This window comes from Diceros bicornis (genome assembly GCF_020826845.1).
Source record: "Diceros bicornis minor isolate mBicDic1 chromosome 35 unlocalized genomic scaffold, mDicBic1.mat.cur SUPER_35_unloc_1, whole genome shotgun sequence".
Taxonomy (NCBI): domain Eukaryota; kingdom Metazoa; phylum Chordata; class Mammalia; order Perissodactyla; family Rhinocerotidae; genus Diceros; species Diceros bicornis.
In genome coordinates this window covers 452,586-464,953 of record NW_026690912.1, presented here as the reverse complement: position 1 = coordinate 464,953, position 12,368 = coordinate 452,586, and the positions used below count along the sequence as shown (strand labels likewise).

Sequence of the window (12,368 nt, the reverse complement as noted above, 5' to 3'; positions counted from 1 at the left end):
AGAGAATTGGGGTAACATCAGGATGTGGGTGGGGAGTCTGAGACAGAAGGAAGAGTTGACTTTTGGAGGTTGCATTAAGGAATTGGAAGGTTTTCTGATCAAGCCCAGATTCCTCCTGGGGATGGGAATGGGATGAGGTGATGAATGAGTCTTCTGCTGCTGCCATAATGAATCACCACAAACTTAGAGGCTTGACACAACACAAATTTATTATGTCACAGGGCTGGAAGTCAGAGTCCCACACGAGTCTTATGAGGCCGAAATCAAGATGGCAGCTGGTCTGTGCTCCTTCTGGAAGCTCCAGAGGAGAATCCATTCCTTGCCTTTTCCAGCTTCTGGAGGCCACCTGCATTCTTTGGCTCAAGACCCCTTCCTCCAGCTTCAAAGCCAGCAGTGTAGCCTCCTCAAATCTCTCGCTTCAAATCTCTCTCTCTCTCTTCTTCTTCTACCTTTTCCTCTTTCTCTCTCTCACCCTCTCGATAGATAGACAGATAGATAGATACACACATACATACATACATACATATATAGATACATAAATACATAGAAACATAGATACATATGTAGATACACAGACACATAGATCCCAATCTCTCTCTCTCTCTCTCTCTCCCCCTCCATCTCCTTCTCTTATTCTCTCTCTCTGACCCTTATGCCTCCCTCTTAAAAGGACCCTTGTGATTACATTGGACCCGCCTGGATAATCCAGAAAAATCTCCCCATCTCAAGATCCTTCACTTAATCACATCTGCAAAGTCCCTTTTTCTGTGTAAGGTCATATATTCACAGATTCTAGGGATTAGGATGTGGGCAACTTGGGGTGGGGAACCACATTATTCTACCTACCACAGATGGGGTCTGGGGTCTTAGTGAGTGATTGAGCACACAAGATGCCATTCACCCTTCAAACCCAAAAGAGGTGACCAAGGCTATAATATCTGGACCACAGAGGTCCTGCAAGGATGAGGGAAGTTGTAAGGGGAGAAAAAGGGGAAAGATGGGATGGAGGAAATGAACCATTCTAGTCAAGCGATTGCAGAAACCTAACCCCTTGTGACTTTCCCAGCAAAGGGGAAATCTAAGGACACTCAAGACGGAAGAGGTCAGCCTGGAGGAGCCCCAGAGATGTCACTCATCCTCACACTGTGTGTGGGGGGCTCCAGGGAAGCCCTGCCCACCTTGACTATGCTCCTTCTGTGTTCTAAACCCTCCCATGGCTCCCTATTACCTTCAGGATGAAGTCCATGCTCATTAATATGGCACTCGAGACCCTCCCTCATCTTACACTGGTCTCCCCCTCTAGCCTCCCCACTCCCCCAAAACCCCAGTCATCCTAAACTAGTTGAAGCCCCCTGTAGCAGACACTGTTGATGCCTCCCTGTCCAGCCACCCTTGAGCAGCTGGTGCACCCATCCCCCAGCTTCCGGGGGTGTCGCCTGCTCACAGCTCACAGCTTCCGCTTCCCCAGAGGACTGCTTTCCAGTCCAACAGCTGCACAAGCCCTCTGACCCAGCCCACAGCCAATAACTGGTGGTCACAGAAGTACAAAAAGCCAGCCCTCGCCCCAAGGTGAGATCAATTCGGTGGTGTTGTTCAGGCTACAGGGCTCCCCATGGGATTAGGCTGAGGCTAGATTCCAACTGAGACCACCTCCTTGCTCAGCTCCTCCCTCTGTCCTACCCTGCTCCCCTCACTCCTCCTCTGCTAAATGTCCTCCCTCAATAAACCCAGTGCACAAGAATCCTCATGGCAGGGTCCAAGTTCACAGACCCCAACCAATGGCCAATTATGTTAATATTTTTCTGCACAGGTGATATTCAAAGTATAGGATTCCTGGTCTGGGCAGGGCACTGACCATACAGAACGGACACTGGCTATGAGCCTCAGACAAGATCCTAGGGGCCACCCCTGGTGCCAGCCACTAACTCATCAGTAGCTGGATTGGGGGATATCTTATGGTAAAGGCTAGATATGCAGCTGGACTGAAGTCGTGATTTACCAACTAGAATGGAAATATATCCGTACACTTTTTTAAGTTTAAGATGTACAACGGGTTGATTTGATATATTTACATATTGTAACATGATTACCACTGCAGCATCAGTTAACATCTCCATCATGTCACATGATTATCAATCCTTTTTTGTGGTGAGAACATTTAAAATCTAGTCTCTTTGCAACATTAAAGTAAACAATACGGTATTGTTGACTATAATCACTATGCTGTGCTTGAGATCCCAAGAACTTATTCATCTTATAACTGCAAGTTTGTACCCTTTGGACAACATCTCCCCATTGCACCAACACCCCAGCACCTGGAAACCACCATTCTACTCTCTGTTTTTACAAGTTCAGCTTTTCTTAGATTCACCTATAAGTGAGGTCATACAGTACTTGTCTTTCTCTGTCTGACTTATCTCACTTAGCATAATGCCCTCAAGGTCCATCCATATTGTCACAAATGGCAGGATTTCCTTCTTTCTCATGGCTGAATAATATTCCATCATATATATGTCACATCTGCCTTATCCATTCTTCTGTTGACAGACAGGTTGTCCCCACATCTTGGCTATTGCGAATAATGATGCAATAAACATGGGGGTGCAGATATCTTTTCAATATCCTGTTCTCATTTCCTTTGCATATGTACCCAGAAGTTGGATTACTGGATCATATGGTATTTATCCAAGAGAAATAAAAACATACCTCCACAGAATGACTCACACACAAATGTTCACAGCAGCTTTATTCACAATTACTGAACACTGGAAAGAACCCAAACGTCCATTGATAGGTGATATATCTACACTATGAAGCGCTGACTTGCTCAATGATGTGGATGAATCTCTAAGACATTATGCTGAGGAAAAGAAATCTGACATAAAAGACACAAAAGAGTAAATGCTGGAATAGTTCTGTACTAGTCAGGGTTCTCCAGAGAAACAAAACCAATAGAAGAGAGAGAGAGAGATCTTAAGGAATTGGCTCATGCAGTTGTGGGGGTTGGCAAGTCCAAAATCTGTAGGACAAGCCAGCAGGCTGGAGACTCGGGTGAGAGTTGATGCTCTAGTCTTGAGTCTGAAGGCCGGACACTCAGGCAGAATTTCTATATTTCTACATTACTGTCTGGAAGAAGAATTCCTTCCACTCTGGGAAACCTCAATCTTTGCTCTTAAGTCCTTCAATTGACTGGATGAGGCCCACCCACATTATGGAGGGCCATCTGGTTTTCTCAAAATCTACTGATTTAAGTGTTAATCACATCTGAAAGATACCTTCACGGCAACACCTAGACTGGTGTTTGACCAAACAACTAGTCCCCACAGTCTAGCCAAACTGACACATAAAGTTAGCCATCACACAGTCCAACAATAGGAAATTTTAGAGGTTGCAAACGACATATAGGGGAGAGAGGAGGAACAAATCAATGGTGGCCTAGGGTGAAGCAGAGGGAGGGATGTATCAGAAAAAGCCTCGAGGAAAGTGAGGGGGATGATGGAAATGTTCTTTATCTTGATTGTGACAGAGGTTGTCAAAACACAGCAAATTTTACATTGTGAAAGGAAGCCGTGTGTTGTATGTGAATCATCCCTCCAAAAGTTGATAAGATTGGCTCCAAAATAAAGAGTGCCCACCATTCTGCCAAGTTATTTTATTGCCCATTCTATATAAAGGGACAAAATTATTTTATGCTATACAAAGGGACCAAAAGACATGAGTTTTGAGTTTCTCCAGAGAATCGCGGTCTCTTAAATTTGTTTTCATATGGGGCTTGATCTCATTTCACAAAGATAAATACATTTGACCTTAGAAAGCTAAGATACAACCTCTAGCTATACTTCCTTAAAAATCAAGATAAAACAATAAAAATGTGTACAGTTTCTATTTCCTAATTGCACACTGACTGATAAGAAATATTTCTTGGAAACCCCTTCCTTAGCAATAATTAGAGCTCGGCCACCCTCTTTTCAATCTACATTGTGTGCTGTTCTGTGAATGTGTCACAATTTGCTTTCCCACCCCCTTGGAGCAGATTCCTGGTGTTTGCAAGCCCTGCTGGACACACACGCTCCCTCTGCAGATTACAGCAGAAACTCAGTTCCACGAATGCTCTTACTTATCATTCTATCTCAAAGGCAGAAGGAACAGCTAGAAGAACTGTCACCCTAGACCTTCAGACACTCCCAGAAGTAGAACCAGAGGAAGATGTGAAAGTGCAGAAGCTTGGAGAGGAAAATAATACATCATCACATTTGCTCCCCAAGCACAGGGCCCACGGGCCAGAATTTCAGGGAAGTGGATCTGCAAGAATCTAGAGAAGAAAAAACATGAGCCTCCAGGCCTAAGCCTCTGAGAAGGAAGAGGTTCTAGAAGGAGAGGGACGTCTGAAGGGTACAGCCCAAATCAGGGACAATAAATTCTGTGAGCTTAGAGGACTGGCTTTTCTGGCAGATAGCATGAGTTTCACAGGATTAGTTTGCTAGGGCTGCTGTAACAAAATATGACAGTCTACGTGGTTTAAACAACAGACATTTATTGTCTCACCGTGCTGGAGTCTGGAATTCTGAGATAAGGTGTCAGTGGGGTTGGTTTCTCCTGAGGCCTCTCTTCTTGGCTTACAGACGGTCACCTTCTCCCTGTGTCCTCATATGGTCTCCCTTCTGTGCATGTCTGTGTCCTAATCTCCTCTTCTTATGAGGACACCACTCATATTGGATTAGGACCCACCCTAATGACCTCATTTTACCTTAATCACCACTTTAAATGCCTTGTCTCCAAATACAGTCACATTCTAAGGTCCCAGGCGGTTAGGGCGGCAACATACCAATTTGGGGAGACGTAATTCAGCCATAACATCCGCATTCCAGATCCAACCATGTAATATGTGACCTTAACTATTGACAGTCTCTTTGACCCTCAGTTTTCCCATCTACTAAAAAATATTTGTCTACTTCACACAGTTATCTTGAGGACTAAATGAAACAATGCACGGAAAGCATTTGGCAGAGTAGGATGTACACAGTAAATATCTATCAGCTACTATCACTATTACTATACACTGCATACAAATATGTACATATATTATTTTTACAGGATATTACAATGAGGCTCTCTCTTAATTTGTCTGCAGCCCGCAAATGTGAGAGAACATAATAAGAGGAAACAAGAGAGCATTAATATTTCATCCAAGCAGAGCTTGCAAAGGAGATGACTAATAGTGAACCTTCTGATTCCTTCGCCGAAGGTTTAGGAACTGTTTCTGTAAAGGGCCAGGTAGTAAATATTTTCAACTTTGCAAGCCATAGGGTCACTGTTGCAACTCCAGTGTTATAATGTGAAAGCAGCCATAGATGTTGTGAATGGATGTGGCTGGGTGCCAATAAAACTTTATCTGTGGACAACAAAATTTGAATTTCATATACTTCTCATGTGTCATGGAATATTACTTTTCTTTTGACTTTCTTTCACCATTTAAAAATGTAAAAACCATTCACAGACGCACTATTCCCAATAGCCAAAAGGTAAACAGAGCCTAGATGTCTATCAATGGATGAATGAATAATCAAAATGTGACATAGCTATATATTGGAATATTATGCAGACATGGAAAGGAGTGAAGCAATCCACAAACAAAATAGAGGAAGATTGGCAACAGATGTTAGCTCAGGGTGAATCTTCCTCAGAAAATGAAAATATATATATATATATTTGTTAAATGCCCAATAATCTAAAACATTCTAGTTATTAGAAAATTAGTTAAAAGTCACAGCTGTTACCAACAGGTATCTGATTATCTCCAGACTTCATGCTCCTTATGCAGGGAGAATTGTAGTCCTGGATTTAGGAAGAGCCCTCAGGAGAGAGAGGCTTTCTGTTGTTTTCACTGCACTCCCTGCCCAGAGAATGAGATTTCCAATGAGACAGGTGAGTATATGCTTTACAGAGACTTTCTCTACCTCTCTGTTATGTCCGTTATTCATCCGAGGAAATATTCTGGATGAGAACTGCAGAGTTGAAATGCTTCCTTAGTCAATTTAGTAATTGACTATTATAAGAGGCCACTCTCCTTCTTGAATTAAGTTCATGTACCCTAAATAAAAATCAAATCAGCATTCCAAATCCAGCTATATTTTATAAGAAGGCCATATCATGACTAAGCTTGGGTCATGCCATGTAATTCAGTACTCTAGTCCCTGAAAAGGGAGAAATAATAACCTCGATAACTGCAGAAAAGGACATTTAATTAAATTCAACACCATTTGTGTATTAAAAAATAAACAGCAACAACAAAAACAACTCTTACAAAATCAGGAATAGAAGGGAACTCTGTCAATCTCATAAAGAGTATTTACAGAGTCAAACTTTATGGTGCAGTGTTGAAATCAAGGATAAGAGAAGAACGTTCATTATCATTGCTTCTACGAAACACACACTGGAGGCCCTGCTTGATGCAATATTGGCAGGAAATGATACAAAAGGAATGATTTATTGGAAAGGATGAAATAAAACTGACATTATCTTCAGCCGCTCCTCGGCTCAGCGGTTCGGGTTCGTCTCTCTCCGATTTCGCGGCCACAGTTCGGCTCTTTCCGTCTCTCCCCGCCAGGTCCCGGGCTCCGCCCACAGCCTGGTCCCCGCCCACAGCCCCGCCTCTAGAGCTGGTTTCCACCCACAGCCCCGCCCCTAGACCTGGTCCCTGTCCCTGGTGCTGACCCAGCCCGCGGACCGGTCTCACATTAACTCTAGAAACTAGACACCTCCCCCGAGGCTGGGGTGAGAGGCCCCGCCCCGCCCTGCCCCGTCCCCCCGCGGCCGGAGCCCCCAATCGTCCGTCCTCCCCGAACCTCCGTCCTCCCAGACGCCCGCCCGAGACCGGAAGCGGAAGCGCGGGCGGCGCCGTGGATGGAGCGGGAGGTCTGCGCGGTGTGTCCAGTCTTCTCGGCGCGGACGGGATTCCCGTGGACCTTCGGCCGAAGGGGCGACGCGCGGTAAGCGGCGGGCGGTCCCGGCTCCGGTCGCGGTCCAGGGAGGGGCCTGGGCCGCGGGCAGCCCCGTCACGGCCCGGCGTCCCCGCGTCCCCCCGGAGCCCCGTTTCCCCGGGCTGTTCGCTCAGGGCGCCCGAGGCTGCTGTTCCTCCCGGCTCCGGGCGCCGCCGGCCCCTCCTCAGAGTCCCCGTCACCGTCCTCCGTGTGATTTTGTCCCCAGGGGGCTTATCCGCGTCTGGAGGCGGTGTTTGGGTTGTTACTAATGGGGGCGCTCCTGGCATCTAGAGGGGGAGGCAGGGAAGCTGCTCAGCGTCCTCCAGGGCCCAGGACGGCCCGACAGAGAATCATCCGGCCCCAAATGTCAGTGGTGCCGAGGTTGGGAAAGCTGCTCCAGGGCCTGAAAATCTCCCGGGCCCTGAATGAAGTGTGAAAATTGTTTACAAGTCAGCGAGTCACTTACAGGGTCCCTAAAGGACAAGCTTGTTTAAAGGGTCCAGAGTCACCAAAAAGTCTCTGTCCAGCCAAGTGAGTTGAGCGACACAAGTGCACACAGCACGAAGCTGCTTCCTCCCATCTTGGGGAGCAGGTGACTGCATAGGAATCGGGAAAATCCCGTTTCAGCCAACAGTTACAGTTACATCAGTAAATACAAAAAAGAAAAGTGAATTGGGTGGCCTTTCCATCCAACACCCTAGAAAAGGCCTCAAAAGCTTGTTTGCGCTTTTCTTCCCCCCTCAGACACAAAAAGCATCCGTGGAGCTCAAGTTTGAGGTGAAAGCAGGCTCAGAGTCCACCTGTCCTCGCTGATCCATGGATTTCTGTGTGACCAGGTGAGTACCCTGTGGACCTGGTACCAGCAGGTTCCGGCAGCCTCCGCTGTGCAGAAGACCTGCTAGTGGGCTTTCCTGGGCTCAGGTTGTCACCACATGGACACTGAGAGTGAGGGTATCTTGAGAAAAATTATTGATGTTTCATGGATTATATTCAAGGGAAAGATGGTAAGCTGTGGGTGGTTCTGTGTGGTAAATATTTCAGTAAGTACAGTTATATGCAAATAAGAACACATAAAACAAATGTAAGTAACTGCAAATGTGTATTATAGTAGAAAATATAGATTTACTTGCATTGCATAATACTCAAAAGTCAGGATTTATATATAATATAAATACAGAAATGTTTTGCGTGTGTATGTAGTATTAGAAGACATCCCATTAAATATTAGCAGGGATACTCAGCAACATTCCTTAGACCCATTCAACTTGACTTCTAAAGTCCTATAAATCCTCCACAAAAATTTGAAATAAAGGAACATTCAGGGAAAAAGATGATTGGAACTTCTTTGTATTAATAACAAATTTGACATTGAATTTGCCAGTAGCCAGATTTATTTTGAGCATTTTTTCTTTATGACATTTCAAATCATTTGGAGGAGTACTAAGCAACACTGTAGATTGCAGGGCAGGGCACTAGTCTCTAAAAAACCTGTCCTCACCACCTTGCCTTCTAAAGGGAATTAACTTTGTTTCTTGAAACTTTTCTGAAATAACGGTCTGGTGATTCACGTTGCAGAGAATCTTGTTAAGTAATTTTGTATTTAGTTGTTGGCCTCTACTAATTGTGTGTGTATGTGTGTGTGCCTTTTTCATTCTAGCTTCCCTGTGATGTTCTTGAGGGGAATGTGTGCTTGTCATGCAATAGATAGTCTTTGAGTTTATAATTTATGGTGACCCACCATCCTCGTTTATTCAGGACAGAGGGGTTTTCCAGGACACAGGACTTTTAGTATTCAAACCAGGGCAGTCCTAGACAAACTGGGATGGTTCCTCATCTGATGAGCCAGGCCCTGGGCCACATGCATGGGGACCTGGAGAACCAGAGAGACCTTGTCCCACCTCCGTGGAATTTATATTGTATTTGGGAATTTGGATTTTAGACAGTTAATGATGAGAGTGATGTGGGAGTTTGGCACAAGGGGACTCAACCTGAGGGGGCAGGGAAGCCCTCTTGAGAAGGACTGATATTTAGCTTGAGAGCTAGAGTTTGGACAGGATTTAGCTAGTTGGAGGGTTAGACTGGAGTGAGGGTGTGGGAGTGTGTTCAAGAGAGCGTTTCAGACAGAGGGACCCGCATGAGGACACCCCTGAAGCAGAGAGCCTGGTGTGTCCATGAACTGAGAAGAGGGATGGCTGAGCCGAGTCAACACAGGGGGAGGGGTGTGAGCCACGCCGGCGAGGGGGGACAGGCAGGACCAGATCAGGGGTAACTTGGGACTCTGTTCTAAGACCAGTGGGAAGACTCTGGAGAGATGCGAGTAGAAGGATGATGTGATTAGCGTTTGGTCTAAGCACGTTGGTTCAAATGGATTTCATGGTTAAGAATGTAGACTTAAGAGGCAAGATGGGAGGTGCTGGGAATAAGATTAGGAATAAGATGATTGTTCCCTAGGCCTGGGTGATGGCTGTGGAGTATTACAGAAATAGAAAGAAAAGACCTTGGAGTGTAGAACCGAGAGAACGTAACGGTACTTTCTTGCCTGCATGTGTCAGATGGCACAGGGCAGAGACTGTTCTCCTCGCTGCTGTCCGTGCAGAGCTGCAGGCACCCCCTCACCCAGGTCTGTGTGTTCACCCCTCTTTGTCACTCACAGGCCCCCCTCCACATCCTACAGGAAGTCAGGCCTTACTTGTGAGGGGGTTGTCTCACATGGGAGACACCGAGGAGAGCCTCTCCAGACATCAGAGCAGCCCGTTCAGCCTCTCCCTCAGCCTCCTCCCTTCCACTCTCTCGCTTTCCACACCCAGAAGGACCCCTGCTCAGTATTCCATGTCCCCAGGTTCTCCCTCCCCCAGGCTTGAGAAGGGTGGGGCAGCCACTGGGGTGGACATCATCTGCACCTTCCACTCTGACCCCCGCAGGTCCCGGGCTGGACAGAGAGTGACTCTACTGGGAGCCGTGCCATGAGACCCAGGGCGTCACCCACCTGGGCTCCCTCACCCTGGACGGGGACAGCCTCTACGTCAGTGGTGAGCGGCTGTGCTACAGCCACACTCTCTCTCCCAGTCAGAGTTCTGTGTTGCCTCCGTTGCTCTAAAGTGAGCTATGATCCATCTCTCTATGCTTCTGGTCTGGGATCAGTCTTCTCATCACTGTGTGATCACTGGGTCCAGCCACCTTCCATCTTGTTGCCTCCCCCCTGAACACCCCTCCCCTCTTCCCCTCCCCTCTTCCCCTCTGCTTTCCCCACCAAGCTCCCTACATCCTCCCTCTCCCTTAATCCTTTATGTTCACCCCAACTCTTGCTCAGCTCCTCTCGCCTTCTCTCCACAGATTACACCTATGGAGCCGCAGCGCCGACTACCACCAGTGAGTGAGTGAGTATTCCTGGTCCTGATCTCCTGGGTCCCGTCCACCTTTGGGGTTGGGGAGCACTTGTTCTCCTTCACCCGCTGTCCTTGGTGAGGGAAGCACCTGGAAGGGCCCTAATTCATCCCTTCTCTCCCTCCCGGGTTCTGGTGGAGAGTCCCAGCCCAGTGTGAGAAAGCCTTAGACACAGACGTGTTCTCCACCACATTCTGACCCCACGTGGTTTTCACTTTAATTCTCCTAAATCCCCACCCTTGGTCCTCCTTTTCCAGGTATCCCATCCGTCTGTCCAGTTTTCTGCCCGTCCATCTGTCTCTCCTCCGAGTTCAGTCTCTCTTGTTCACCTATCTCTCTCTCTCTTGGGCTCCTCTCATCCACAGGCTTGCTCATCCCTCTACTCACACACTCACCCCTCCCCTCACTCTCATGTATGCTTCACCTGTGAATGGTGGTCCTGGCACAGCCACTGCTGGAGCCCGGGTGAGCCTGGGGGCTCCTCCAACTCTGGCCCTCCCTGATGACAGCCCTCGCCACAGCTCCCGAGCCAGCCGCCACGTCCCTGCATACTTCATCATCACCTGTGCCACCAGAAGCCACCACAGGTGTCTGGGGGCCCCTTTTCCTTCCCAAGAGAAGCTCTCCGGCCCCACTCCTCCACCAGCCAGTTGTGATCCAGGAGCTGGGAAGCCAGGGTGTGAAATTCTGGTTTTAGGGCAATCATGCTGATCACAAAGATTATACTGATGATTCAGTCTAAGGCCAGCCCTCAGAGAGCCCCTAATATTGTGAAATTAACACACCATTATAGTACAATGTGGGATGTTTCGGGGAGAGGCGCCTGGCATAATTTGGAGGGGAAGAGCTTGCTAGAGAAAGTTTCACCAGAATGGAGTCTTTGAGAATAAGTAGGAGGGACCCTGGAAACTAGAGGATGAAGGGTTTTCCTGGCAGAGAGGATTCCAGGATCAAAGGCTCCGGCCAGAAACAACATGGCATATGGGGAGAATTGAAATGAATTTGGGTTGCATGAAGCATAAAGTTTAACCCGCAGTACATGGATAAAATGAGACTGAAAGGTGAGCAGGAGCCAGATTGAGTAGAGCCTTGAGTGCCAGGTCAAGAAGGTTGAACTAAACACTGAAGGCCATAGGGAGCCACGGGTGGTACTAGAGCAGTGGTGGCCCTAGTGAGGTCAGCAGGAGCCCTGGGGCGATGACAGGAGGTGGCTCACCCCACCACTTGTCTCCCCAGACCTCCCCTTCTGGACCCTCATCCTCATCTGCTTGGCAGGCCTCCTGGTGCTCATCACAGGCCTGATCTGCTGTCTCCTGGTAAGCCATGACGTGTTGATTGTCTTCTTACTATTGGGTTATAAGAGCTCTTTATATATTATAAATACACGTCCTTTTCTAGGGATATGTTTTGCAGATGTTTTCTCCCAGTCTGTGCGTGGCTTGCCTTCTCCTTCACAACATGAGTCATTGGGGAAATGTAAGTGACAGTCATCATGAGATTCTACCACACTTGAGAATGGCTAAAATTAAAAAGACTGACTATAGCAAGTGTTGTTGAAGATGTCAAGTCACTGAAACTCTCATCGAGTGCTGGTGAAAAATAGCTTGGATGCGTCTTTAATAATTACATACGTCTATCCAGCCATTCCTCTCCTAGGAATCCATCCAAGGGAAATAAACTCATATGTCTATACACAGACTTTTACACACATGTTGATAACAACCTATTTATTCTAGACAAAAACGGAAAACAACCAAAATGTCCATCTACTGGTGAACAGATACACAAAGTGTGGTATATCCCCACGATGGAATACTATTCAACCATAAAAAAGAATGAATTATTTTTTTTCTTTTTTAATTATTTTATTGAAATTATAAAGGGTGTTTACATTGTGTAATTTCGGGTGTTCATTATTATTTGTGAATTTCTGTATAGACTGCATCATGCTCACCACCAGTAGTCTAACTATTATCCATCACCATGCATATGTGCCCCTTTAAC

General features: G+C 46.8%; 1 long non-coding RNA gene across 1 annotated transcript; it reads left to right on the top strand.

The window, feature by feature from the left end:
- Positions 1–6,907: 6,907 nt before the first annotated feature.
- LOC131402250 (uncharacterized) lies at positions 6,908–10,335 on the top strand. The gene is made up of 4 exons (XR_009218453.1): positions 6,908–6,989; positions 7,725–7,816; positions 9,902–10,009; positions 10,314–10,335. It is a non-coding gene; the product is annotated as an uncharacterized LOC131402250 (long non-coding RNA).
- The last annotated feature ends 2,033 nt before the right edge of the window (positions 10,336–12,368 follow it).